The 16763-nt window shown below is 31.6% G+C and overlaps 1 pseudogene; it reads right to left on the reverse strand.

Annotated features, from left to right (window-relative positions):
• Window positions 1-288: 288 nt before the first annotated feature.
• LOC143642339 (uncharacterized) lies at window positions 289-2338 on the reverse strand (annotated as a pseudogene).
• Between the last annotated feature and the right edge of the window lie 14425 nt (window positions 2339-16763).

The raw sequence follows: 16763 nt of genomic DNA on the forward strand, positions 1-16763 counted from the left end.
AAGGTTTAGTCTTTCTTTTTTTAATGCTTATTTTTTAGTTGTAGTTGGACACAGTACCTTTATTTCACTTATTTATTTTTATGTGGTGCTGAGGATCAAACCCAGGATCTCGAACCTGCAAGGCTAGCCCTCTACCACGGAACCACAACCCTAGCTCCAAGGTTTAGTCTTTCCTTAAAAGTATTATTACTTTATTCACATTTCAAATTCACCAGGATGTCTTCTGCTGTGGTGAATAAAGTTTTATTTTTTATTAAAAGCTTTTCCACATTATTCACTTTTGTAGGGCTATTCTCCAGTGTGAGTTCTGTTGTGGGGAATAAGGCATGTCTTATTGCTAAAAGCTTTGCCACATTCCTTATATTTGTAAGGTTTCTCTCCAGTGTAAATTCTTCTGTGGCAAATAAGGTGTAATATTTGAGTAAAATCTTTGTCACATACTTTGCATGTTTGAGGCTTTTCTACAGTGTGAGTTCTGTTGTGGCAAATAAGGTGTGATTTTTGACTGAATGCTTTGCCACATTCTTTAAATTTGTAAGGCTTCTCTCTAGTGTAAGTTCTTCTGTGGCAAATAAAGCCTGATTTTTGAGTAAAAGCTTAGCCACATTCTTTATATTTGTAGGGCTTCTCTCCAGTGAGTTCTGCTGTGGTAAAGAAGGTCTATTTTTGACCAAAAACTTTGCCACATTCTTTACATTTGTAGGGCATCATTCCACTTTGATTTCTGCTCTGGCGAATAAGGTTTCATGTGTCACCAAAGCTTTGCCAGATTCTGTACATTTGTAGGGCTTGTCTCCAATGTGAGTTCTTCTGTGGAAAATAAGGTCTAATTTTTGACCAAAAGCTTTGCCACAATATTTACATTTTTAGGGCTTCTCTCCATGTGAGTTCTGCTGTGGTAAATAAGGTCTGATTTTTGACCAAAAGCTCCGCCACAATCTTTTCATTTGTAGAGCTTCTCTCCAGGGTGAGTTCTGCTGTGGTAAATAAGGTTTGATTTTTGACCAAAAGCTTTGCCACAATCTTTACATTTGTAGGACTTCTCTCCAGTGTGAGCTCTGCTGTGGCAAATAAGGTTTGATTTTTGACCAAAAGCTTTGCAACAATCATTACATTTGTAGGGCTTCTCTCCAGTGTGAGTTCTGCTGTGGCAAATAAGGTTTGATTTTTGACCAAAAGCTTTGCCACAATCTTTACATTTATACGGCTTCTCTCCAGTGTGAGTTCTGTAGTGGCAAATTAGGACTGATTTTTGACCAAAAGGTTTGCCACATTCTTTACATTTGTAGGGCTTCTCTCCAGTGTGGGTTCTTCTGTGGCAAATAAGGTCTGATTTTTGACCAAGAGCTTTACCACAATCTTTGCATTTGTAGGCCTTCTCTCCAGTGTGAGTTCTGCTGTGGCGAATAAGGTGTGATTTTTGACAAAAATCTTTGCCACATTCTTTACATTTGTAGGGCTTCTCTCCAGTGTGTGTTCTGCTGTGGTAAATAAGGTTTGATTTTTGAGCAAAAGCTTTGTCACAATCTTTACATTTGTAGGGCTTCTCTCCAGTGTGAGTTCTGATGTGGTAAATAAGGTCTGATTTTTGAGCAAAAGCTTTGCCACAATCTTTACATTTGTAGGGCTTCTCTCCAGTGTGAGCTCTGCTGTGGCAAATAAGGTTTGATTTTTGACTAAAAGTTTTGCCACAATGTTTACATTTGTAAGGCTTCTCTCCAGTGTGAGTTCTGATGTGGCAAGTAAGGTTTGATTTTTGACTAAAATCTTTGCCACATTCTGTACATTTGTAGGGCTTCTCTCCAGTGTGATTTCTTCTGTGGAAAATAAGGTCTGATTTTTTACCAAAAGCTTTGCCACAATCTTTACATTTGTAGGGCTTCTCTCCAGTGTGAGTTCTTCTGTGGTAAAAAAGGTGTGATTTTTGACCAAAAGCTTTACCACAATCTTTACATTTGTAGGGCTTCTCTCCAGTGTGAGTTCTGTGATGGCGAATAAGGTTTGATTTTTGACCAAAAGCTTTGCCACATTCTTTACATTTGTAGGGCTTTTCTCCATTATGGGTTCCTCTGTGGCAAATAAGACCTTTTTTTTAACTAAAAGCTTTGCAACATTCTTTATATTTGTAGGGCTTCTCTCAAGTATAAATTTCCTGGTGATGAACAAGGCCTGACTCTTTATATGATTTCTGTTGTTCACTCTCACTTGTAGTTTTCCATATTTTCTTTTTTGGTAAATAGTCAAGATCACAACTTCCATATTTTGCACTTATCACTTCATGTAATATATGTTTTCGGCCCTTTTCTAGTGAATATTCTTGGATATGATTAGGAGTCATGGCTGAAATAAACAAAAATTTAAAAAACAATACCTATTAGACTGGGATAAATATATTTTGTGTACATAACATGAAATTAAGGTAAAATAAGTACATTAGGAGTGTAGCAGATTAGTAAGTCCAAAGTCACCATAAATCCAAAAAATATATTAGTTCAATAAAAATGTACAGAAAAAATTACCTTGAGAATATTATCCAAATTCTTGTAGAGACCACAGTATCCAAGAGGAGTACATCATTAAGAAGAGTAATATAATAAAGTGTAGAAAAGAATAATTAACAGCCTTTTGTCCTTCATAAGATAGTATTGGGTATTTAGGAAATATCTACCAGCTACCTTCACTGTCAGTAAAATAAGAGAAATGTAAAACATATACAAACATTTCTGTTTTGAATGATAATACCATAAATATTCAACAAGGTAAAGAGGCAATGGACTCTTAAAAAGAAATATGAACAAAAAATTTACTAAGAAATATACACACACATGTCTATAAAGATTTTTGTAAAAACATTTTAAAAGACAATAAAAACCTTGCATAGACTATGGCCATAATATTTGGATGAATTCAACACATGACAATCAAATATAATAAATTGATTTTTATATTTTTACATTCATGTGATATGAGAATTTCCTGTATTGACAAATACCACTTTGTTTATTTATAAATATATCATAATATTTTGTACTATATATACAAGGTAAAATGACTAAAGAGAATGAATTAACAATTATTATTTCATATAATTATTAATTTTGTTCTTATAATGCATTGTATTCCTTCTACTAGTATTTATGAAGAACATAAAACACTCACTATGTGGTAAAATAAAACTCTTGACCCTATTATGCTCAATAAAATAAAAATATGAAGACTTTTACTATAATATAAACCCTACACAAAACACAGTACCTGGTGAGTAAAATTTTGCTCACTAAATTTCTGACTTCCACATGTGAATCAAATGCTCCTACAACTTAATATCTGCATGCCACCTTTCACTTAATTCAAAGACCTGCATATATTTCTTATTATACTTTAAGAGACAAAATATTTTATAACTAAATGATAATAGTATATAAGTACACATTTTTAAACATTTGACATTGATGGGCACGCACATTGAGTCCCTAGCTTGAATACTGAGAAAAATGTTGGCACTAAACACAAAAGCAGAGGTATCTCTTCAATTTTCTGATTTAACTGTTCATGGATACATATTTAGTACTGTAAATTCTGGATCTTTAGGTCATCCAACTTTTAATGTTTCATGTGTAATGCTTGACATTACCCCAAAAATTCTATATCATGTACTACAACACAAGTCTTTTTAAAATTGTTTGAGCCATGCTGTTTCTAAATTTCTGTGAATTCTCTCAAACATGATGTACTTTTGCAAGACTTCCCAATTAGCAAATATTACCAGGACACAGAACTGTTCTTACCTATTGTATTTTATTTAAACGTTTTTATACTTTTTTCCCTAAAATGGAATAGATAATATACTCATGGCTCCTTTAATGAACAAATGAAAAGTAGTACAGCAAACATAAGCAAAGTGAAGCATGGCTAAATCCAAAAAAAAACCAAAAATAAAACATTAAGAATTTAATGTTAGGATACTGACAGTTATGAATTACTCAAAGAACACTAAATAACTATTTAAAAAACTTGAGAGAGTGAAATTGAAAAATATTAACATCAATGGGCACAATGTTTATGTGAATAATTTTTTAAGAAAAAATGAGAGGGGGCATTCCTAGTGTGCAAATCCGATATTCTACAAATATGGGAGAGACTTACCAAGCAGTACCAAGTTTAAGACAAGTCTAAGCAACTTGTAAAATACTGTAAAAATTAAAAATCTATAGGATATATAAAGAGAAGTGGGATATATATATATCACACACACACACACTGTATTTTGTGTAGGGTTGATGTTATAGTCAAAGACTCTCTCTCTCTCTCTCTCTCATATATATATATATATATATATATATATATATATATATATATATATATATATATATATATTCAATATATATATATTGAAAAGAATCCAAGCATGCCACAATAAAAAACAATGATCCAAAAATTAAATCACTAATCAAAATAAAAAATATTAAAAAATTATAAACTAGAAGTATAATGATTTATTCACTTCCAAATATTTATGATTACTAATGCATTATTTCAAAAAACAAAACAAAAGAAAAAATTTAATAACAGAATTGAATCTAAAATAGAAAATGTCAAGTAAGTTTCATCAGAGAGCATGGAAAGAAACCAAGCATGATCTGCTCCTAGAGGCCCTATTTGTTTAAAGATGGATAATTCTTTTGCCTTTACAATCTCATCCTTTTGCACAATTTTTAATCAATGGGATATAGTTTTAAATCATGAAATTTCTCATAATTCTTTTGGACAAGCTTTTGTTGAGTGAGCAAATTGTATCCTAATACTTGCCTTTTAAAACAGAAACAAACAAAGATCTAGACTCTTTTATATTAATATGCATTAAATATTGTTATATTTACAGTTAATGTGCTCAATATACAACATAAAGTTAATACTCAAAATTGGTCATCTGCATTGAATAGATATTTTATTCTCAAACAGCAATTGCAAATAAAATTATGTAATATATGAGGTTCCACCTGACCAGCATGACAAGCTTTTATGCCTTTGCTCACGTGGGGAAAAGCATAGACTGCTACACTTATGCTAACATGTCCTGTTTAGACTCTAGCTTCATGCTTGAAAAATAGCAATGACAAATGTACATCAGTGACTGCACAAGCTTATTTCTAAGTTTCATTTAACCCTGGAAGATAAGAGTTCCTCCAAACAAGAGAATAATCATTCTTCTCAAAAGAGGAGAAACATTAAAAGAGGACCCCAAGATACTTAAATTCTAGTTACTTTTTGAAATATAAAATCATTGACAGCCTCAGCTCAACAGGTGTTGGCTAAAATGGGGTTAGAATGTACTCTAGATAACTTTGTTACTGCTTTGATTGCTAAACTCACACAAAACTCTGTAAATGCTTTGGTCTTAACAACAATTTTGCTCTGTTTCTGTACACCAGCTCTGGGAAATTCAGTGCTGCCAGATCCTGGACTTCAAGGACCCATTACAATATCTTGACTCACTTGCATAAAATTGTTATACACCTGCAAAAATGTCTCATGGTATTCATAGTTGTCTTAGAATAATGTGTCCTTACCATCCACATAGTATTTAATAGGTCAAAATCATGTGCAATTTATTCATAAAATATCTATTCCTCTTGATAAAAACTGTGATGATTCAGTGAAGCTTCTCTCTAAGGCAGAATTTAACATTTTGACATTCTCCTTGCTGGTTTACCTGGACTAGCTCTATGGGCTTATATAACTACTATGAAACTTGCCTATACTATCATAAACAGTATTAGTCATGCCTCCATGGATGTAAATATGCTTAATGAAGAACAAAAACAACATTGTCAAGCCATACTTGACAATTATGCTGCAATTAATTGTCTGTTATTGTTACATCATAAAGGATATCAGAAGTTTAATACCACACATTCCTTCAATTTAAGGTATAATAGTAATTTTATTTCAATAGACTTAGATTACCTTAAAGATATCATTAATTAGGATCAACAAGATGATGGATTTTGGACTTTTTGGATTGGTTAACTTCATGTTTACCTCAATTTCATCTGGGTCAAAAATATTCATAGGTGGATGTTTACTGATATTGGAACTTCCTGTTGTCTATGCTTGCCCTATTTTTTACCCCCACCAGCATTAAGGAGATAAGTAATATTATTTATACAAAAGACCTTAGATTACCTTAAAGATATCATTAATAAGGATCAACAAGATGATGCATTCTGGACTTGTTGGATTGGTTAACTTCATGTTTACCTCAATATCATCCGGGTCAAAAATATTCATAGGTAGATGTTTACTGATACTGGAACTTGCTGTTGTCTATGCTTGCCCTATTTTTTGCCCCCACCAGCATTAAGGAGATAAGTAATATTATTTATTCAAAAGACCTTTAAAAAGAGGGGAGGTATTAGGTATTCTGATCTTGGAATTGACAGGAAAGTGTGGGGGTGATGGAAACTGGCACCCTGAGTCCCACAATTGTAATGCCCAGAAGTTTCTCCCTGAAGATATTAAGACAACTCTACAGGTGCACTATCTACTTTCTGTGATAATGTTCTTAGGGAGAAAGGGCTCTATATTTGTATTAACCAGACCTAATCTTGGTTAGCTAGCACATGGGGTTAAAGAAACACTGGGTTAGAATGTAGTCATGGTATCAGAAGCTCTGTAATTTGGAGGTATTATATGTGCAACTGTTAAGAGGTGTGGCAAGTTCTTTTTTTCTTTTTTTCTTTTCACTCTGTGTGTGTGTGTGTCTTTTTTCTGTTGGCTCCTTTCAAAGTTTCCTCACAAGAAGATTTGAAACAGATCATGCTGGCCCTCACAACAAAAGCTAAGTTTTGATAGTTAATCTGAATAAACTGGAACATCACTAAAGAAGAAAACAGAGAACAACAAGGAATTTGAAAATGTGATAAATATAGGGCAGTATGTGTTTAATGATTACAATCAAAGTAAATAAACCTAAGCTTCTGAAAATTTCTTCTGCTGGGTAACTACTCTATCAAAATTTTTTAGTTTGGTTTTCTCCTTGACATCTGAATGACTCAACTGTGTCTGCTGCTATGTAGAGTCTACATAGCAGCATTACTAAATTATACTAGGTACTACTTATGTAAAGTGAAGGATGTGTAACACACAAAGAAAGAGACAGATTAAAGAGTAAAATTATACACACACACACACACACACACACACACACACAGAGAGAGAGAGAGAGAGAGAGAGAGTAAAATATCTGTACTAAAAATACCCTTTTTCTTTGAAACACAAATCTGAAACTCATTTTTATAGAGAAGTTCCCAGAATATACTCTGCAACAGAAGTAAATTAAATAATAATTAGTAATTAATAAATTTAAAGTGAAGTTAAACTTACCCAGGAAGGCCAAGTTTCTATAGTTCTCTAGCATCACATCTCTATATAAATTTTTCTGAGCAGGCTGAAGGCATTCCCACTCCTCTTCAGTAAAATCAATGGCTATATCCATAAATGTTAACAGTTCCTAAAATAAGTATATGTAAATTAATAACACATTGACCACAGAAATATTTGCACAGTCTGTAATGTAAGTACAGTTGAAATTAGAGTTAGTGGACTGTCATGTAGGTAGTGTTATGGAACACAATGATACTATTATCTACTTCTGCATAAAAAGTTATTTAAGTTCAAAAATGTATACATACTCCACATTTATAAAACACAATATAAAACTCAGGCATTATCACAAAAATATATATTTTGTAATATTTCATATATTGATCTAAATTATACACATTTTTCAGATGAAAAACTTTTGGTAATTAAGAAAGGGAATCCTCACATTTTAATTGTACAACCACTAATCAGAAATTTACTAATGTGTAGAATTTTATTTGTTATTTCTCTGATAGAGCTGGCTATTCTGAATGTGTAGTGAGATCTCTAGTAATTCCAATATCAATGGTATTAGAGAAATTTTGAAATGCAACAAGGTAGGCAGACAACTTAATGGAAATATTTAATAGTTTATTTAAGTTCAAACATTTTATGGTTTATATGTATGTTATTAATATAAAAAATAGCAACAACAATCCTGTTTGAATTTTCCTTTTTATAATTTTAACGTACAAAATTATATATATATATATATATATATATATATATATATATATATATATATATATTAAACTTTGATCGATGTTTATATTGTATGATATATATAATAGAATATACATATAGCTCTTCAAACAAATATAATTTGTTTTTTTTTATTTTATTGGTTCTTTCTAATTGTACCTGACAGTAAATTAATTTTTATGGTATTATGCAAGCATGGGATATATCTTATCCTAATTAAAATCCTGTTGTTGTTGATGGCTATGATGGTAGGATTAACTTACAGATATATATCTTTTATATTTCTATCCTTGTCCTTTTTATTTATTTATTTACTTATTTATTTTTGTTTACCATTGTGCAATCTACTGATCTTCTTTTCTTACCCTCCCCCACTTTAAAAGCTTTAGATTTCACATATCAGCAATAACTTTCAATATTTGCTTTTAAAGAAATGGTGTGTTTTACTTAGCATAAAATATCCAGATTTATCCGTTTCCTGGCAAATGTCATAAAGTCATTCTTCTTTATGGCTGATTCATAATTTATTGTGTACATAAGCAACATTTTTTTATCCTGTCATCATTGAATGGACCCATTGATCATTGAATGGTTGGTTTTATATCTTAGCTATTGTGAATTGTGCTGCTATAAACATTAATGTGGCTGTGTCAATGTATTATGCTGATTTTATGTCCTTTGGGCATATAAAGTGCAGTCAAAAAACTGAGTAAAATTGTGGTTCCATTTTTTTAACAATATCCATACAGGTTATTATGTTTCACTTAGACCTCCATACAGCTGGAAAAATTGGAATTCATCTATACCTGAGGTGAAAATAAAACATACAAAAAATTAGTAAGCCAAAAAGTGACTAGAATTTATTATCAAATCATACATCCCAATAAAAAGTAAAATTCAAAATCTAAAAGTAAAGAAAGTCTTGAGCAAAAGAGCAAAATTAGAAGCTATTAAAGATAAACATAACACAGAGTTACCAGTATCAATGTTGGTGCTTTTAAAAAGCAAATGAGCCCAGTCCAGTGATGGACAACTGTAGTTCCAGTGACTGAGGAGGATAAGAAAAAAGGATCATGAATTCTAAGACAATATTGTATATAATATTGTCTTATATATATTGTATTGAGCAACTTAGTGAGGCACTTAGCAACTCAGTAATACTCTGTCTCTAAATAAAATATAAAAAAAGGACTGAGGATGTGGCTTTATTGTTAAGCAAACTTGGGTTCAATCTTCAGTACAAATTTTTTTTTTTAAAAAAGCAGAAACAATTAAAAAAGCACTAGCAAATTTGAAAATTCAACGAATAAAAATTATATCAATTATACAGTATATAATTGCAAATATAGGCATATATAATTATTTCTCACTTTAGGGAAATACACTCTGGAATATTTATCCTAAGAATCTTCTGCAATTTTCCAATATTCTGAGTGCAATGACAGAATCTAGATGGTATAGACTAGTACATGGCTAAGATATTTGCTACTCCATGGTTGTACATAAATTCTACTGCTGACCAAAATACCATGATGCCACATGATTGATGTTATGAAGTAAAATCTATCAGGGTAAACCTCATAATAAAATAAATGGTGGAACTACAGAAAACACCAACAACAAATCTCTTAGAAAATGCTAGGATATTGGGAAAAGAGTGCAATAATAAAATGCTATTTTATCCCTTCACACATAAAACATAACAACATATTTTGACACATTAAATGCTAAATATAAGTTATTAATAAATAATACTAAAATATATAAGAAAATACAAAGCTCAAAAGTTTACATACAAAAGATACGGTTCATATGGTGGTGCACACCTGAAATATCTACTATTCTGGAATCTAAGGCATGAAGTTCAAAATTTAAGGCCAACTGAAGAAATTGAGCAAACCCCATCTGGAAATAAAATTCAAAACAGAGCTGAGAATATGCTCAGCATTAAGAAACTTTGGTTGAATTCCTAATATCACACACAAAAAAATAGTTTTCTTTTGTTTTCAAAATTATACAATATAATAGACTTAAAGTTATGAATTACAAAATATTAATACAAAAAAATCTATTCATCAAATGATTACATTAAAAGCTGAAAAACTGACAAGTTAAAAATAAACCCTAATTTCCTCACATATAATCAAACACTTATAAGAAGAAGAAATACAACAGAGTGCATAAAAAAAAAAAAACTTGAAGAGTCACTTTAAAAAGGATATATGTAAGTGTTCAATAATCATAAAAACTCAAAATCTTTAGAAATTAGGTAACATTGAATAAAATCACATCATATAAATGAATTAAATAGTATCGATGAATATGTAGAATAAATGCTTTCACAAAAAAGGAAAATAATAATTTAAGCTTTTATTATTCATTTGTAGAAACTGTTTTGTAATCATATGTATATGATACACCCACACAGGAAACAGAGACTAAAATTACAGCAACTGTTCATGAGAATACATCCACATTCTTCCAGAGTTGAAACTAAGGGGCATGGCTAAAGAGGAACCAATAATTATTAAATTTTGTAAAATGTAAATTCTAGGAGCTAGAATCTTTGTTGATGTATTATATCCAGTTTAACAAATACTATGTATGTTTTATGCTGATGTCACATGAATGTTGCATTTTATATGCAAGTATGTTTACAAAAGAATTATGCAGTATTTGAGAAAATAAAAATACAGAAAAAAAATAAAAGACTCAAATATTTAACATATTTACAAAGGATAGAACTATTATAAATATGATCATTTTTCCCAAGGTAACCTTTAATAGTAACTGGTAATAATTTTGCCATTGTTTACTTTTTGTTAAAGAAGAAATCAAAGCAGAAACTTCTAAAATTTTCCTGGAATTATTAATGTATATAAAATTAGACAAGTACTCTCTCACATGTGAAAACAAATGTACTAGTGATTATTACCTGACATTAATGCATGTGATAATATTACAACAGTGTAGTAATTTTAAGATAAAGAAATCACAATACAGAAAACTACATAGGGCATTTCATATGCATGCAAATATCTTTTTATTGTTAATAATTATAAGTATATAAATCAAAACATATCAATAAAATATTTAATGTTAATGAATGCTACAATCCTACTTCCAGGTAGATGGTAGAATAAAAGGCATAGATTACAAAAGAGACTTGTGTGCAGAATGTGTGTGACACTGGAATTATACACAAGCATCCACCAAAGAGCAGTTATAAAGAGAGATGATTTTTAAAAATAAAATAAAAATAAGTAAAAGCAGAATATAAGCCTACCTCCATTTATGAATACACCAAATAAATATAAACTCCTCTTTTGAGTCCTTCTAGAAACTGTAAAGGAATTAGAGGCACACAAATTAGAAAACTAAAAAAAAAATATCTGCCAAGAGAAGATAAGTAGAATGCACTTGAAGATTTTTCTTATTTGAGCAATACGCAAAATTACTGCAACAAAATGCCCAAATCCAGTGTTAATATAAATAAAGCAAGATTGATTTGCATTTGAAATATATTATTTAACTCTAAATTGCCTTTAGTTTAAATGCTAATTTATCTGTACACACGGAGGAAGGAATAAGATATACATGAGTATTTAAAAAAGGGGGGAAAAATAAGTGGTTTTCTATGGCCATGCAAGATCCATGGGATTTATTCCAGTAGGGCAGAGTGGAAGAGGTGTTAAATCTTAAGGTAATCCCTTAATCCCTTAGAGGGATATGCCAACATTCTCTAAAAATGTAAATAGCTGTTGCTGACACTTGAACTTTTATCTAGACAGTACCAAAAAATTAACAGGGAAATGAAGACCATCACTGAAAGCCAAAGTGGCAGTTTAGCACTTCCTGATCTCTCTCAGCCAGCTCACTTTACTAATAACAACAGACCTAACCAATTCTTTCTGTAAGTAATTTGTCCTGATATTAACTTTTTCCCTTCAATGGACTACATCTGAAACCTCAAAGGATTGAAAGCACTGGTAACTGTACAGGTGCAAATCTCCCTAGATCAAAAAGGAGTGTTTTCACATTGGTGTGAAAACATTATAATGGGCTAAAATCTTGAATATCAGTGAAGAAAAATGGTTAGAATCACAGATCCCTCTTTATTTCTAAAATAGGTGCACATCATTTTTTTTCCAGTGAGCATAAGGCACCCTGGAATCTAAAAAGCTTGCATCAGAATTTTAGTGCACCATCCAACTATAAGATCTTCTGCATGAGCACAGCTGTTAGAATGGCTACTCTCAAAAAGTGGAAGAGTAACTAGTACTCCAATTATATGAATATGGAAGAAAGAAACACTGTGCTAGACTATAAAATTAGTGAAGACATTTTAAAAAATGGAAGTTGAGAGTTCTCTCAGTTATTTCTTTGAGAAACTAAGCTCTATACATCTATATTGCTCTTGAAGAGAAAAAGCCCCAAGAACTGGTCTGGATTTATGAGAGACATTAGATGTGCCAGCTGTGGGATCCTCATATTACATAGTTCTCAAACACAGTTCCAGAAGAATACCAGAGTAGGGAATGAGAATGCTCTCATATACATTCTACAAAAGGAAATCTGAGCAAAAGACACTCTGACAGGTTGTCTGCCTTTGGAGACACAAAAGAAGAATAGAAACACATGATTTTGTCAAGATCAATGATTCTTCTTTACTTTTCAATTATGTAAAATGCTCATAAACAACAACTAAAAATTGCTTTTGATATTTTTCCATGGTAGTGGGGATTTGAAACAGCAGCATGTTAATTCTGTGCTACATACCCAGCCATGTTTTAAAATTTTGAGACAGGTTTTTCTAATTGTCTAGTTCGTCTATGGAAGTTCCTGATATTTACCTTGAAATTGTGATCTTACTGAATTAACCACTTGAGTCTCTGTAATTAATATGCATGTGTCATTGCACCCAGAGAGGAAAAAAATACTTTAAACTCTCATCCAGTTTTTGGTATAACAATTGAAAATACCATGTTCATTTGAAATATAATATGGGTAAAATAACTGATAAAATTGCAAAAATGTAATGATAATACTGGGAAAGGGGAAGTTGTCCTTGAACAGGAAGCTAAATTTTTATGTATAAATACAACTCAAAATACTGGAGCATAAATTTAAAATCACACTCAGCAACTATTTGAAGATAATAAAAATATTAAAAAGTACCAGGTATGTAGTTAAGTGGTACAGTACCTCTGGCTCAATCCACAATACCACAATCTCCAAAACGAAGAAGAATGAATTCAGGAATAAAGAAAAACTGAGATATCTATCGAGTATCTCACCCCACTCCTGGAGGAAAAAATACATGGAGTTGTGATTGGGATGATCTCCTCACTCCAGAATCCACAACACAATCTGAGAAGATTTGGAAATATTGTCACAAATGTTCTCACATAAAATTTAAGGTAGGGGCTGAAGATATTCTATAGGATACTGTAGGACTTCCAGTGTCTACTGTTAATATATGGTCAAGTTGACTGGCCAGTGGAAATTCATGGCTGACCTTTCTCAAGAGAAGACCCAGGACTGCAGAAACCAAAGATTACACCAAGGATTCTAGCCAACCATAGCCAGTTCCGACCATAGTCAGTGCAGCCAGTTTCAACCAGACTCACCATCCAGTCTCAGGATTTTACTGCACACTCATAATTTACTGTATTTTTAGGAACCACATGTCCTCTCTATAAATCACAAAGTACCTATACAGGAGGAAAAAATCAGATTCACTGAACATAATGAGGAAGCCTAGAAATGGATACCCACTCTGGCAGACTTTACACCAGATGGTCACAACTTGCTTCTCGTTACTGAATATGTGTAGACTGGACAATGTCCTGATTAGACACAACTTATGTCTTCATTTGCTCAATCTGAGCCTAGTAAGTTTTTGAGAGTCAGGAGATAACCTCAAATCCCAAAATAAATGATGTCCAATGGTAGGGTCTTGTCTGTACATTTATTTATTTTTCTTTTGAGGCTCTGGGAATTGAAATCCAGATCCTCAGGCTACAGTGAATTTAAGGCAAGGTATTCTTGTAGAAGTAAAATCCAGCCAACCCAGAAAAGCATTTGCATATAAACTTGCACATGAGGCCTTTTGAATTTGAAGATAATATATGTAAATATATTATTTATTGATGGAAATAAAAGAGTGAAAATCTTGTAAAATTTCAGTTAACTTCTCTTGTATGGAAACAGATTGAACATTAAAATTATATGAGGTGGAAAGATAATCGTTTTTTAGAATTCACATAAAATAGTAAAAATTAATTTTATAGTATAACCCATAATTTCCACTATGTGAAAATTAACATTATGTATTTAAAATATTACTAATAAAGTATATGTATTTTTTGGAACAGCACCCTCAGAACTATGTCAGAACTCCAGAAAATCTCAGTTCACAGAACCACATTTGAGAGTTATACTTGTCCTGAGTTCAGTAAGATGAAGGACATGATCACTTCTTTTATGCTACAGGTGAAAGATACATTTTTTTTTTACCAATATTTCTCCTGAGATATAAAAACTAGAGAGAAACTTCCCTGAGTGAGGGAAGGAGATTTAACCAGAAAGTGTATGGTGTGTGTGTGTATGTTTTTTTCCAGATCCAAAGATTTGAGTATATTATTTAAATTAATTTATGGCATATTCCTAATTTTATGCCATGGCCTTAGGCCCAGTGGCCTGTCTATAACATTTTCTTTTTTTTCCTAGGATGAAATCCCCTTAAGAAAGTGAGCTTAAAATAAAGATGAATTGTGTTGATATTATAATGTCATACACCTGTAATCCCAAGTAGGGGATTTGAAATTTTGCTTCCTTAAGAATAGTACTAAAGCACAAGAAATAGAAAAAAGAGTCACTAGATGGGATGAATTCAAACTGAAAAGATTCTTCTCAGCAAAGGAAACACTCAGTGAGGCAAAAAGTGATATCAGAGAATAGGAGCAAATTTTTACCACATGCACATCAAATAGAAACCTAATTTCTGGGATATATAAAGAAGTTAAAAAAAATTAATAACAAAAAACAAATTTCCCAATCATTAAATAAAATGGGCTAAGGAACTGAAGAGACACACTTCTTAGAAGATAAACAATCAATCAATCAATAAAAAAATGTTCAACATCTCTAGCAATTAAAGAATTGCAAATCAAAACTACTCCAAAATGTAATCTTACTCTAATCAGAATTGCAATTATTAAAAATACAAGCAAAAATATATGTTGCTGAGAATATGAGGAGAAAGGTCCACTGTTACACTGTTGGTAGGACTCTAAATTGGTGACACCAATCTGGAAAAGAATAAGGAGATTCCTTAGAAAACTTGGAAAGAAACCAAAATTTACCCAGCTATTCCACTCCTCAGTGTAGACCAACAAGAGCTAAAAACGGCATAATACAGAGGCATATCCACATCAATGTTCATAGTAAAACAATTCACAATTGGTAAACTGTAGAACCAATCTATATGCTCGTCCCTAGATGAATGGATAAAAAATTATGATCTATTTACACAGTGGAATATTAAAGAGCATTAAAAGAGTATAAAATTATGGAATTGGGAAGTAAATGGATGGAGTTGGAGAATATCATGTTAAGGCAAGTAATCCAATCCTCCTAAACCAAAGACAATAATGTTTTCTCTGCTAAGTGGATGCTGATCCACAATGAGGAAAGTGGGAGGTAGCATGTAAGAAATGAAGAAACTTTGATAAAACAAAGGGGAGGGAGGTGATGGTAGATGGTATAGAGGTAGGTAAGATGGTGGAATGAGATGAAAATCTTGTTGTACACAAAGTAGAGTTACATGAGTTTTGTAACTAGTTTCTGAACAACAAGAGAAATAAAATCTTGTGCTCCATTTGTCTGCTACAAAGTGAAATGCATTCTGCTCTATTAGCAAGTTAGAACAAATTAATAAATTAATTGATTTTTAAAATTCAGGAAAAAGACTTGCATTTACCTAGATCTATATATAAACATATATGCATATATGTTTATATTATTAAATGGGTTTTAGTTAATGGGGTAGTTATCTTCATTTTTTTCTCAGAAGATTTTTCACTGATATACAGAAATGCCTTTGATTTATGGGTGTTGATTTTCTATCCTGCTACTTTGCTAAATTTATTTAGTGGTTCTAGAAGTTTTCTGGTGGAGTTTTTTGAGTCTTCTAGGTATATAATCATATCTGGCATTTGAAGGTAAATGGATAGCATTGGAGAAGATAATGCTAAGTGATGTTATCCAATTCCAAAAAAAAAAAAAAAAAAAAGCAAAATATAAGGAGGCTGACTCATAATGGGGTAGGGAGTGGGAGCATGAGAGAATTAGATGGATTCTCAAGAAAGAAGAGGGGTGGGAGGATAACAAAGGGGGCAGGTGATTAGCAAGAATGGTGGAATGTGATATAGACCATCATCAAAAGTACATGCACGAAGAAACAAATTTGTATCACCATACTTTATATACAACGAGAGATATGAAAAATTTTGTTCTATACATGAAATAAGAATTGTAATGCTTCTGTTGTCATTGTTTAACAAAAATAGAAATATGAAAAAAATTGTTCATAAATTATATACATTAAATATGTTATATATATATGTGTGTGT

This window comes from Callospermophilus lateralis, chromosome 11 (genome assembly GCF_048772815.1).
Source record: "Callospermophilus lateralis isolate mCalLat2 chromosome 11, mCalLat2.hap1, whole genome shotgun sequence".
NCBI classification, from domain to species: domain Eukaryota; kingdom Metazoa; phylum Chordata; class Mammalia; order Rodentia; family Sciuridae; genus Callospermophilus; species Callospermophilus lateralis.